Genomic DNA, 11,533 nt, shown 5'->3' on the forward strand with positions numbered 1-11,533 from the left:
TAAGTGCTTCTCCCAGAATGCAGTTGACTTTGGACAGAATTCCAGCTAGGTGGCACTGGTGACTCACCATTGGTACCTGCCATGACACTTCCTGGTGTCCCCACAGATCACTCTTCTCTCCTACCCTGCCCCTACCCCAGGAAAGGCCTGGTTTACCCACCTCATTGCTGGTTTTCCCTCGGCTCTGACAGGTCTGCAAAACATCTGAACCTGGTGCTCTTTTCTCAGAAACATCTGGGAAAGAGCCTCATAACTGTGACTCAGTTCATGACGTCTGACCCAAAGTGATACTGAGACACAGGCCTTTCCTTTGGAGAGACAAATCAGACTTAAACAGGTGACCCAGATGTTCCTGCATAGATCCGGTTTCAAATTGCCCAACTAATTTTGGTCCATGCACTGCAATTTGTGCAGCTCTCTCTCTGTTGTGAACCCAAGGCAAGGAGCCTCTCCATGGGAAGTGTGTGTAATGCAGGAAGACGGGACTAGGCAGCCAGTGGGTCTGGGTTCAAGAAGGACCTCTGCACACAAACTGTGTGTCCTTGAGCAACTTGCACAACTTCTCTGAACCTCCATTACAGTACACACTATTTCCCTCACCTCAGAAAGCTCTCATGCTCCCAGTCACCCCACCAGAGACCCCAAGCCACCATTTACCACTTTCTACCACCAGGAATGCTTCTACCTGTTCTAGAATTTCACGTGGAAGGAATCGTATAGGTTGTACTCTTTGGTGCACGTCCTCTGTCGCACAACATACGGTGTGTGAGATTAGCCTATCGTTGCAGGTCTCCACAAGGTTCCTTTTTATTGTTAGTGGTATTCTATTGGGTGGCTGGACCACGTGAGTTTAGCCATTGTCCTGTTGGTGGACAACTGAGTCGTTTGTGGGCTAGTTGTGAATAAAACTGAGACATGAACCAGCCTCTCAGGGAATTTGCTGAAATCTCTAAACCACACCTTCATGAATGAAGAGAGAATGTAGATTAGACCAGGTCTTCCTGACCCTCCTCCCCTCCCCCAGCTTTACAAAATCTCACCCTGTTTTATTTGCCCACCCTTTCGTGGGATCCCAGAGTGAAATATTTGAAAGGAGGGGCAGGGAGGGAAGGGGACCAGCTGTAGATGGAAACAGTGAAAGATTGCTAAGACAGCACACCCACATGCACGCGCACACACACACACACACACACATGCTCACATGTTCGGCACAAACTCACACAGGTATGCACGCACATGTACATGCACACGCACGGCCAAGCTGCTCTCACTGGGGTTGGGCAGCGTCTCCTTAGATCAGCTCTTGCCTGTGTAGGCCCCAGTTCACCATCTGTTTCCTAGCTTCCTGTCCTGCCTTCAACCCTGTCTACCTATCCCGGAACCGCTAGGTTTCTCTTCTTACAGAGGACACTATTTTGCTCATGTCACCCACTGCTCAAGGGTCTTTCAAACCCCGGTCTGAACTCTACCTCCCTCCCTTGCAGGCGCCACGTCAGTTCCCACCCCACGGCCTTTGGGCTATGGCTGGGAGGTCCTTCCCCACTTTCTTTCCAAGCCTTATCCTGGTCGGTGGTCCCCTCCTGGATGGAGGCATTCCCCAAACGCCAGCAGCCCTGAGGCTCTGCCCATGAGCTGCCCACACTGTCACCTTCCCCGACCCTCCCTCTCCTGTCACTACTTTTGTGACCTCCTTGGTAGGGGCACGGTTGGAGAGCAGGTAAGGGAGCCAGCAGACCTTCCTTACCCTATGGCCAGACCTTGACATTCTGGGCTGACAGGACAAGTCTGAACCTGCGTGTCAAATGTGACTGGGGGTGGGCAGGCAGTATTTTGAGTCATGTGGTGAAGACAGACCTCGGCCCCTTCAGCTGCCACCTGGGAACCCCTCAGTCTCTGGGGCAATGTGGCTGCTTCCCAATGGGCATACCACTCCCTGTGCCCCCTAAATGCCCAAGTAAACCTGAAGGCCAGGGCCGGCCTGGTGGCTCAGGCAGTTAGAGCTCCATGCTCCTAACTCCGAAGGCTGCCGGTTCGATTCCCACATGGACCAGTGGGCTCTCAACCACAAGGTTGCCAGTTCAATTCCTCGAGTCCCGCAAGGGATGGTGGGCTCCGCCCCTTGAAACTAAAATTGAACACAGCACCTTGAGCTGAGCTGCCGCTGAGCTCCCAGATGGCTCAGCTGGTTGGAGCGTGTCCTCTCAACCACAAGGTTGCCGGTTCGACTCCCACAAGGGATGGTGGGCTGTGCCCCGGCAACTGGACCTGGAGCTGAGCTTCGCCCTCCACAACTAAGGTTGAAAGGACAACAACTTGACTTGGAAAAAAGGCCTGGAAGTACACACTGTTCCCCAATAAAGTCCTGTTCCCCTTCCCCAATAAAATCTTTAAAAAAATAAACAAAAAACCTGAAGGCCACCTTTGCTCAAATGCAAGTGACCCCCAGATATAAAGTTTTCATCGTAAGATCTCTCGGATCATTTTATGACCACCCAGACATTTAGGGATTGAGATACACTGCTCAAATATTCTGTATACTATTTTATTTGTTAATTGGTTGCACAAAAATCCTAGGTGTCTCTTAAAACTGGAATGTGTCATGCTACTTTTCATCCCTGTTAGGTCTGGCCCAGCCTTAGAGTAGAGCTGCTTTGCACAGCCCAAGAGCTGCCTGGTGATGGGGACTTTGTGGGGGCAGGGGCGGGCAGTTGGGATCGGAGTTCCCCAGGGGGCTGCATGGGGTGGGTGACACATATGGGGCTGGACAGCGTGTGTGCCTAGGATTCTCCCCAGGAAGGAAACTCCACCATTCCCCTTCAGATAGACCAGCCCTGAAGCTATCCCTGTGGTCTCCAGTTGCAGGCATCCTGTCTCACGTCCCCTCCAAGGATTCTGGACAGAGAGAGAGAGAGAGAGGGAGAGAGAAATACACAGAGAAAAACACACAGAGAGAAACAAATACACACACAAAGAGAGAGCCAGACCAAGAAAGAGAAATAGGGAGATGCAGAGAGAGGGAGAGAGAGAGAGAGAAACATACTCAGCTACAGATGTTGATGCAGAAATAGAAGAAACAGAGCTACAGAGAGAAAAGAAAGGGAAAGACTTAAAATCTGCAGAGGAAAAAAATAAACCAAACAGAAAACTCTCCTTGGTAGTTAAACAGGGTGCTAATCACCAGGGCTCATCTGGCCTTTCATGTCTGCAAACCCCTTGAACTGCTAAAAGGATCAAAAGCACACAGCTCTTCAGGAGGCTAATAACCTTTTCACCCAACCCCAGGTCCTGACCCCAGAATGCTTGCTCAGAAAGGGCTTTGAGAAATTCAGTTACAGTCCTTCCAATTAGGGCAGGAACACAGCCCTTCCCCCCACCCCATTGCAGAATGAGGCCACACAGCCAGTCCCCAGGCTCCACCTGTAATGTCACACGGCTGAGGCCACAAGTAGCGACAACTAAAAGCTGCCCACAGCCATTACATGGTCAGTCTCCAGGGAAACAATCTGACACCCCAGAAGCTGTCCCAGGTTGTGTGTGGAGGTGGGGGGGCAGTGTCTGGGTCACAAGAAATGTTAAAACTGGAGAAAATCAAGCTGTGCTCTGCCACTCAGCACCCTAGTGGTCCCCGCAGGGCAGCACCTGCCACCCTGGGGCTCCACAGTACAGGCAGAGAAGACACAGAGAGGGATGACATGGGATCATGGTCCCAGTCGGGGCATGGCTGTGCTGTGTGTCTGTGTGTCTGTCTGCCCACAGCTATTACCCTGAAGAAGAGGGAAAAAAGGGACACTCTCGATATGATGGGTATAAATAAAGCTGGAACCATGTGGGTTCAAAGCAGGGAGACTGCGGGAGCTATTTCAGAGTTAGAACAAACAAATTCTGGCCTCTGATGAAAGAAATTCTACCACCAACACCGAGCTCTTCACTCCAGCTGGGGATTAAGTGTTTTTCTCCAAGTCCAAAACAGGCCAAAGCAGGCTGGGCCCTCACTGGCAGGCAGACAGGCGCCGCAGTGACACCACATGGGCCAGAACGGCCATGGTCCCATGTATACTTCCAACTCTTCAGCCAGAGGACACTTTTTTGGGTTGCTGACCAACCGTGCAAACAGATGCACCAACAGCCCCTGAAAATAGATCACAGTTGTGCCTTTCCCAGGAATAAATACTGAAAAACTTCGTTGTAAATGGTGCACAACAGTGTGAATGTACTTAATGCCACAGAACTGTACACTTAAAAGTGGTTGACATGGTAAATTTTGTGATGTGTATTCTACATTTTTTTATGATAAAAATAGTCACAACGCAATTTTTTTTTTTTTCCCAAATGAAGTGTTCAAACAATACCATCAGCTCTGAGGCTCTGAGGCTCTGATTTCCTCCGCGTTGGCTTCAGTGAAAAGCAGCTTTGTCTCATCCCGTGGCAAAAAGATCAGGCCACCCCCTCCAGCTCAACAATCTGCACAAAAGTGGGTCACTCCCCACCCACCAACACCAGTCAAATCCTGGGCCTCCCCTGAGGGACACTTCGGGTCACGTGCTGGCCAGGACCCCGTCATGTAGCCAGGGGTCTGGACTCTGCGTGCTCAGGTTTGGCTTAAAGCTCCCTGATGTCCACCTCTACCGCAGATGGCTGCTCGTTGCAAGGGGAATTCTGGCCCAAAGCAGCCTACCTAGTGATGGAGAGGAAGTCGGTAGATAAGCACCCCAGCCCTGGCACGTATCTGCAGCATCTCTGGGATGTCCGCCCATAGCAGCCCCTATCCTTCCCCATCCCACCCGCCCACCTACACAGTATTTCCTGAGATCACCTTCTACATGATTCACGTGCACTTGAATCCTTGTCTCACAGTGGGCTTTGGGGGCAACCCAAACAAGACAGGGCTCCAGGTTGCTTGGGAGAGGGGAGAAATGGATCCTGGTTGGCAGGCCCAGCCTCCTCCACTCAGCTTCGGATGGGCCAGGCCTCAGCTCAGGGCTGGGGTGATAGCTGGGGGTCGGGGGAAACAACTCCAGCCTGTGGCCCTGTGATTCCCCACCACCTTCCCCTGTCTGCCCCTGGGTAAAATCCCGCCAAAAGAATTCCTGCTTTAAAAGACAGGATGGAGCCCCCCAAGTCAACACTTAGCTGTGCTAAATATCAGAGTCACCCACACAGCCTCAGTGGATTTAAGCAGAAAATAATAATAAAAACAAGATTAGGAGCAAAGCGCTGGCACAGGAGAGAGCCTGGCGGTGGGCACGCAGGACAGCAGCTCTGCACTCCGCTTCCTCAAGCTGATCTGTCCCCGGAGAGTGTGTGACTCAGTCCCAAGTAACCTTTACTAAGAACCCAGGTAACAGGGAAAGCTAATTACAGGATCAGTGGCTCTGGAGAAACAGAATCTCCTTCTGTTGGGAACTGTAAGGATTGGAGGGGATTTCACGAGCGAAGGGATTCTTGATGGCTTATTCTGAACACAAAGCCCCGGGTACATGTCTGCTCTCCAGGCCGCCTGCAGTGAGCCCTCCAGCCCCTGCGCCTGCTGAGTCTGTCTTCCTCATGGACACGGTCAAACCCTTGGGTGTAGAATCCTGTTGGGCTGGGCGAGGGGGAGCCATGACCCGGCAGGCTCGACGATATTCATACAAGCAACTCCGAACTATTGAGGGCTCACTGTGAGCAATGCACCTCATTTGAGTCTCACAACAACCCTATGACCCCCATTATATAGATGAAAAAACTGTGGCACAGACGAGAAGTAGTTTGTCCCTGATCAAACAGCTGGTAAATGGAAGAGCTGGGATTTGAATCACCCAGGTAATCTAGTTCCAGAGACATCGTAATGGCTGTGTGAGTCTGCTTCCAGGTATGAGGTATTAGGGGAACTCACTGAGATGGAGGTAGGGATGGCGGAGACATACAGAAAGACACACACACACACACACACACACACACACACACACACACACACACGGTGCCCTGAACGAGGCCCAGCCATGTGAATGGACCTTTGGGGGCAGCACCCATCCAAGGTTGTCTGGGTCTGGCGAGGTCCTGTCACCAGAGGGGCCAGTGGGCAGCAGACCCTGGAGAAACGCAGGCCCGGCCTGGCTCACTGGCTCTCCTCCATTCCATTTCAGGAACTCCACATCAGCCGAAAGCAGGTATTTTTGCAGGTCCCTTTGCCTCAGGTCCACCTCCATTCACTCCTGGCCCAGAGAAATTCCATTCTTCCGCAACACCCCCCCACAGCTGGAGCCTGTGTTAGCAGGCTCCCTGCATCCCCATGAAAACTAGGCCACGGTGTCCTTCAGACGGTAATGAGGGGCACTGCGGAGAGCTCCATCAATCACGTAACAGGAGAGATGGAGCTTGACTGGCTGGAAAATTGAAGATAAGTACAGCCGCAGAACCAGTCACCATCCAGAAGGTTTTTCCCTCTGCAGCCAGGGTGTTGGCTTGAGAAAACAGGACACGGCTATTCTCATGTGAGTGCACAGCGTGAAGGGGGTCTTTTGTGCCCCTGACATGCCACCTGAACTCTAAGGGCAACTTCCTCCCTCCTCTGCCCCCTAGGCCTGCATCATTTGGGCTCAAGCTAAGCTGCAAAGCAAGCTCTGTGAAGTCCATCCCAAGGACCCCTCCTTTCCCCTGGTTTCAAAGCAATGGCTTATGCAAAACTTCTCAAGTTGTTACTCAGCAAACACTGTGCTCTCTCTGCTCTGTCTCTAAGATTTCAGAGTTAGGGATTGCCCTTGGGCCTATAGGGACAGATGCTAATGTTGCCATCAACCGATGCTCTATCACAGACCCTCCCCCCAAGGCAATGTAACCTAGGAACTCCAGCTCCCATGCTGGGCTGAGCCCTGTACCAGGTGCTTTACCTAATGATCTTGTTTCATACTCCCAGGTGTGCAGTGGGTGCTGCTCTAGTTAGGACTGAGTTCACCAGTGAGTGAACCCCTCTCAAATAACAGTAGCTCAAACCAGTGCTTCTCAAACTTTACCTTGCACACAAATCACCTGGGGATCTTGTTAAAATGCAGGCTCTAATTTAACAGGGCTGCAGTAGGGGGCTGAGAGTCTGCATTTCTAACAAATTCCCAGGTGATACCAATACTCCTGATAAAGCATCAGAAGCTTAAATGAGATAGAGGTTAATTTCTCTGCCAGATAAATGATATTCAAAGGAAAGCAGCCCTAGGCTGGTGTATATATTTATGGTATCCTTTTGCTCTGCCATCCTCAATAGCTAGTGTCTTCCTCCAAGCACAAGGTGGCTGCCCAAGAACCTACTATCACATCCATATTTCAACCAGTAGGAAGGAGGAATCGTTGTAAAAGGGCACACTTGCTTACTTGGGACACTCCCCAGAAGTTGAATATGACATTTCTGCTTATATTCCATTGTTCTGAACTTTGTCATATGCCTCAAAGAAGCCTGGAAAATGTATTCATTATCCCAGGTAGCCATGTGTGCAGCTGAAAATTGGCAATGGTGGTGGTGGTAGTGGAAGGTCTATTAGAAAGGAAGAAATGAAGAATGGGTATCAGAAATAGCTATTCTCATCCCTATTTTACAGATCTGGAAATTGAAGGACAAGGAACTTAAGCAATCTGAGGATTAAATAACTTAACATGTGAGCATATAGCTATCATTAGCTGATGTTTTTTACCCATGAGTCTGTTCATAGTGTTAGAAATAAAACAAGCAACAAGGGCATTTAGAAGCCACAGAAATAGACTCAACTGTCTGTCACAGCAAACAATTGGAAGAGGTGCTAGGAGATCAGAGGGTACTATGATCGTTGAAATGGGTCAACGGAAATGAGGTCGGGAAGGTGAAGGGAGGTGGGAGGATGACGTGCCTCAGCACGCTGGGCGTCCAGGTCCAAGCCGTTGCATTGCAGACCAGAGGAAATAGGAACAGGGGAAATGAGATGTTTTTTTCTGAGTACCCAGTAAACCAAGTACTGGATGAGGTGCTGTGGGTCACATGGGAATGAGATACCTAAGTCTTGAGTTGCTTGTGACCTATGGGCGGATGTTATACTATAGAGTTCCTGGATCAGTCAGGTTGGGATAGGTTATGCTATAGTTACATGTAACCTCAGAGGCGTTAAATAGCAAAGGTCTGTCATTCATTCTCCTCACTTGATGGAGCCTCTACCTATTGCTGGTTGGCTGGAAGGAGAGAAGAATGAATCGTGTAGTAGTTCTTAAAGCTTCCACCCAGACAAGACACATATCGCTTCCACTCACATTTCGTTGGCCCAAGTGAGTCACATGGAGAGAGGTGGGTATTGAAGACCTATCATGTGCCTAGAAGGAGAACTGGAAAAGTTTTGTGAATGGCATAACTGACTACCACAGATGCACAGGGTGGCTTGCCTGGTCTGGTAGCATCAGGGAAGGCTTCTTGGAGGAGGAGGTGCCAAAAACAAAATATATGCTGTATATCTGGGAAATGCGTATTATTTTTGCTAGTATTATTGCTTGAAATTGAAGAACAAAAACTCTAGACTTACACTTCCTTCTCCCTCGAGCTCACTGGGAAGGGAAATAACATTTATGATCAACCTCCATGTGCTGGATACTTTTCTAACTGGCATATCACCCTCATGGAACCCCTGTGAGGGAGGACATGTCATCACAAACAAGGAAACTGAAACTCAGAGAGGTAAAGCCACTCGCCCATGGTCACACAGGATGTAAGTACAGAGCCTGGATTTGAACTTGGTCTCTCTGGCTACAAGGTGTATGTGTTACTTCACACCCCCACTCCTAGCCCCTTGGACCATAGCAGCCCAGCTCACAGCTTCATTCCACCCAATTGCTGTTTGTAGGGAGGTTCTCACTCGTTTCTTTTGAGTTTCAAAGGTGCCAAAGAGTGGGGGTCTAATCAGGGAATTTCCAAAGCTCCCCTCCCCAGATACAGAACATGCTCTGCTTTCTCCACAGGCCTTAGCCCCCCTGCTTCTCCCACATACAACCAGGTCTGGCCATAATAATTTAGAAACCATACACTAAGGACTTACTCATTAGGAACTGATTCATAAGTAATTCATTGAGTCATAAGAAATCAATCTTTATGTTGATGTTAAGAATATTTAAAGAAAAAAGAAAGCCAAACTGAAAATCAAATTATCATCAAATTTGCACTCTGGTTTTCCAGACAGACGTATTTTTAAGAAAGATAAGAAGAGCTAATCATGGTTGAGAGCTTACTTGCCAGGAACTGTGCTAAGTAAGCCCTTTTTGTGCTCACTCATCCTCACCACATCAAATTGGGCAGGTGCTATTATCCCATTTTCCAGATGAGGAAGCAGAGTCATGATTTGAATCCACATAGTCAGATTCTTGAGGACTATACTCTATTGTCTTTCTACTGGGAGGCCCAAGGAAGCCGTAGACTGACATCTCAGGAAAGACCTGCAAAAAAAGGATTACAAAAGCCAATAGTGGTTAACATTCCCCCTGGGGAGAGGATTCATGGAGGTTAGTGACACCAGAGCAGGGTTTTGAAGGATGAATAGGAGCTTGTCAGGTGGTCAAGGAAGAGAAAGATATTCAAGCAGAAGATAGTGTAAGGGTAAAGACCTGGAAGCTTGAAACAGACCTGAAATATTACTGAATTATTCATTATGTGAGGTGAAATGACAGAAAGTAATATTTGAGAGTGGGGGAATCCAGAGGTGAAACTGACAGTACTGAGAGATGATTTGTTGCAGGACTGGGAGGAGCCACGAAGGGCTTCCAGGGTCCTGGCCTGGAGGTGTACCATTATTTGATTTATTTGCTCAACAGTCTATTTTAACTATTCATTTATTCACTCACACTGTGCTTCACCTGGCAAAGGAATTGAGGCAGTTCCCAAGGTACTGCCTTCATAAAGTCAAATAAACAGCAGAAGGAAATCCCTCCCTAACACTCATACCTGTCAAACCAAGGATTTAATCAGAAGTGACATACGCCAGAAACAATAAGGGATGTATTATATTCCTCACAGTGTTGTTCATGTTGAAAAAGATTCAGGATCGAAAGAAATGTCCAAAGCAAGGATAAATAGCATGTGACACATTTGTACAGTGAAATACTTAAATTATGGTTAAAACGTTAAGTGATGTGGGAAATTTAACTGGAAAATTTATGACCATTTCTATATAATATGATTGCAATAATATGCCTAGAAAAACAAATACTCTAGAAGAAAATATAGGAAAATATTCTCAGCTGTTTGACCTGTGGGGTTATGGATAATTTTTGGCTTTGCCTTTATATTTATAACCTTTGTGTTCAAAGTTTTCTGTAATTTGGAGTATATGACCTTTATAATCATGAAAAAAAGAAAAAGTTTAAAATTAAAAAGTGGTTTTCTAAAACTGTTGCAACCAATATTTATGTTCTCCTAATAAACTCCTGGAGTCACACAAAAAAATAACTGATAGAGAAGGGGAAAAAAGGAGGGTAGCAAAAAGAACAAAGCAAGCATAAGAGTTGTCCACAGAAATGCCTGTCATCAAGGTCCTCGAGGGATGCCAGCTGTGAGCTTCCTGACAGCCACAGCAAAGAGGGATTGTGAACACAATTCACAATCTTTCAGGTCAGCATTAACAAGCAGGACACTACAACAAAAGCATATCTTTCCTGGAACTGAGATCCAAGAGAAATTGCTCCCAGTAGGGAGAATACTGATACGGCAGTGGATACCAGGCACAACACATGCCACTCTTCTTATCATTGGCCTGTCCTGCCCAGGTGCAGTGGCACAGTCCAGCTCAGAGATGAAGCTCTGCCCAGGGAGAGCTGCAAGGTCCATGCTCAGCTCTCTGATGGATGACTCCATGAAGGGTTCTGGACCCCACATCATTGTGAGAGACAGCTGTGGAGTTACAGCTCAAACACAGACAGTGGTGACAAACACACCAACCTTACCTATGGGCGGCTCGTACCTAACTCCCAGCAGACTGTGTGCCAAGCTGGGCCTCCTTCTGTAATAGGCATGGCAGGCACAACACCAAGGTTCACAATACTTTCATGAGCCCACAAAAATGTTTTAATTTCTTTTACAATCAGAAGGAAAAAAAATTGAACTTTTAGGTCAAAGAAATTGTTTTACTATAGAAATGAACGTGGTTATCTTTATAGCGACACAATTGTCAATGATAATTTTTAACACATTTTTGTAGAGGAAGGCTCCACAAAGAACATAACATGGCCATGGGGCCAGTCTCCATGATAAATGCTTTCATTCCATGATCTAATCTAATAGTCAGCAACCTGCTGAGTGGGCAATGTATCACCCTTCATTTACAGATGAACAAACTGAGCCAGAATGGTGTTAAGTAACCTGCTCTGGGTCACCCAGGGGAGTGGCCAAGCCACCCCAGATGCAGATCGTCTGGTGACAATGCTTGAGTTCTCTTGACCTCACAGAACCAGTGATCCCCCAAGCTGGCAGCTCGAAACCTGTGGAACCTGAGGGAAGTGGCACCAGGCTGAGAGTGAGGGGCACCACACAGGAGAAGGAAGAGAAGACAGGTAAGGG

The sequence above is a fragment of the Rhinolophus sinicus genome, linkage group LG10 (assembly GCF_036562045.2).
Source record: "Rhinolophus sinicus isolate RSC01 linkage group LG10, ASM3656204v1, whole genome shotgun sequence".
In the NCBI taxonomy this organism is placed as follows: Eukaryota; Metazoa; Chordata; class Mammalia; order Chiroptera; family Rhinolophidae; genus Rhinolophus; species Rhinolophus sinicus.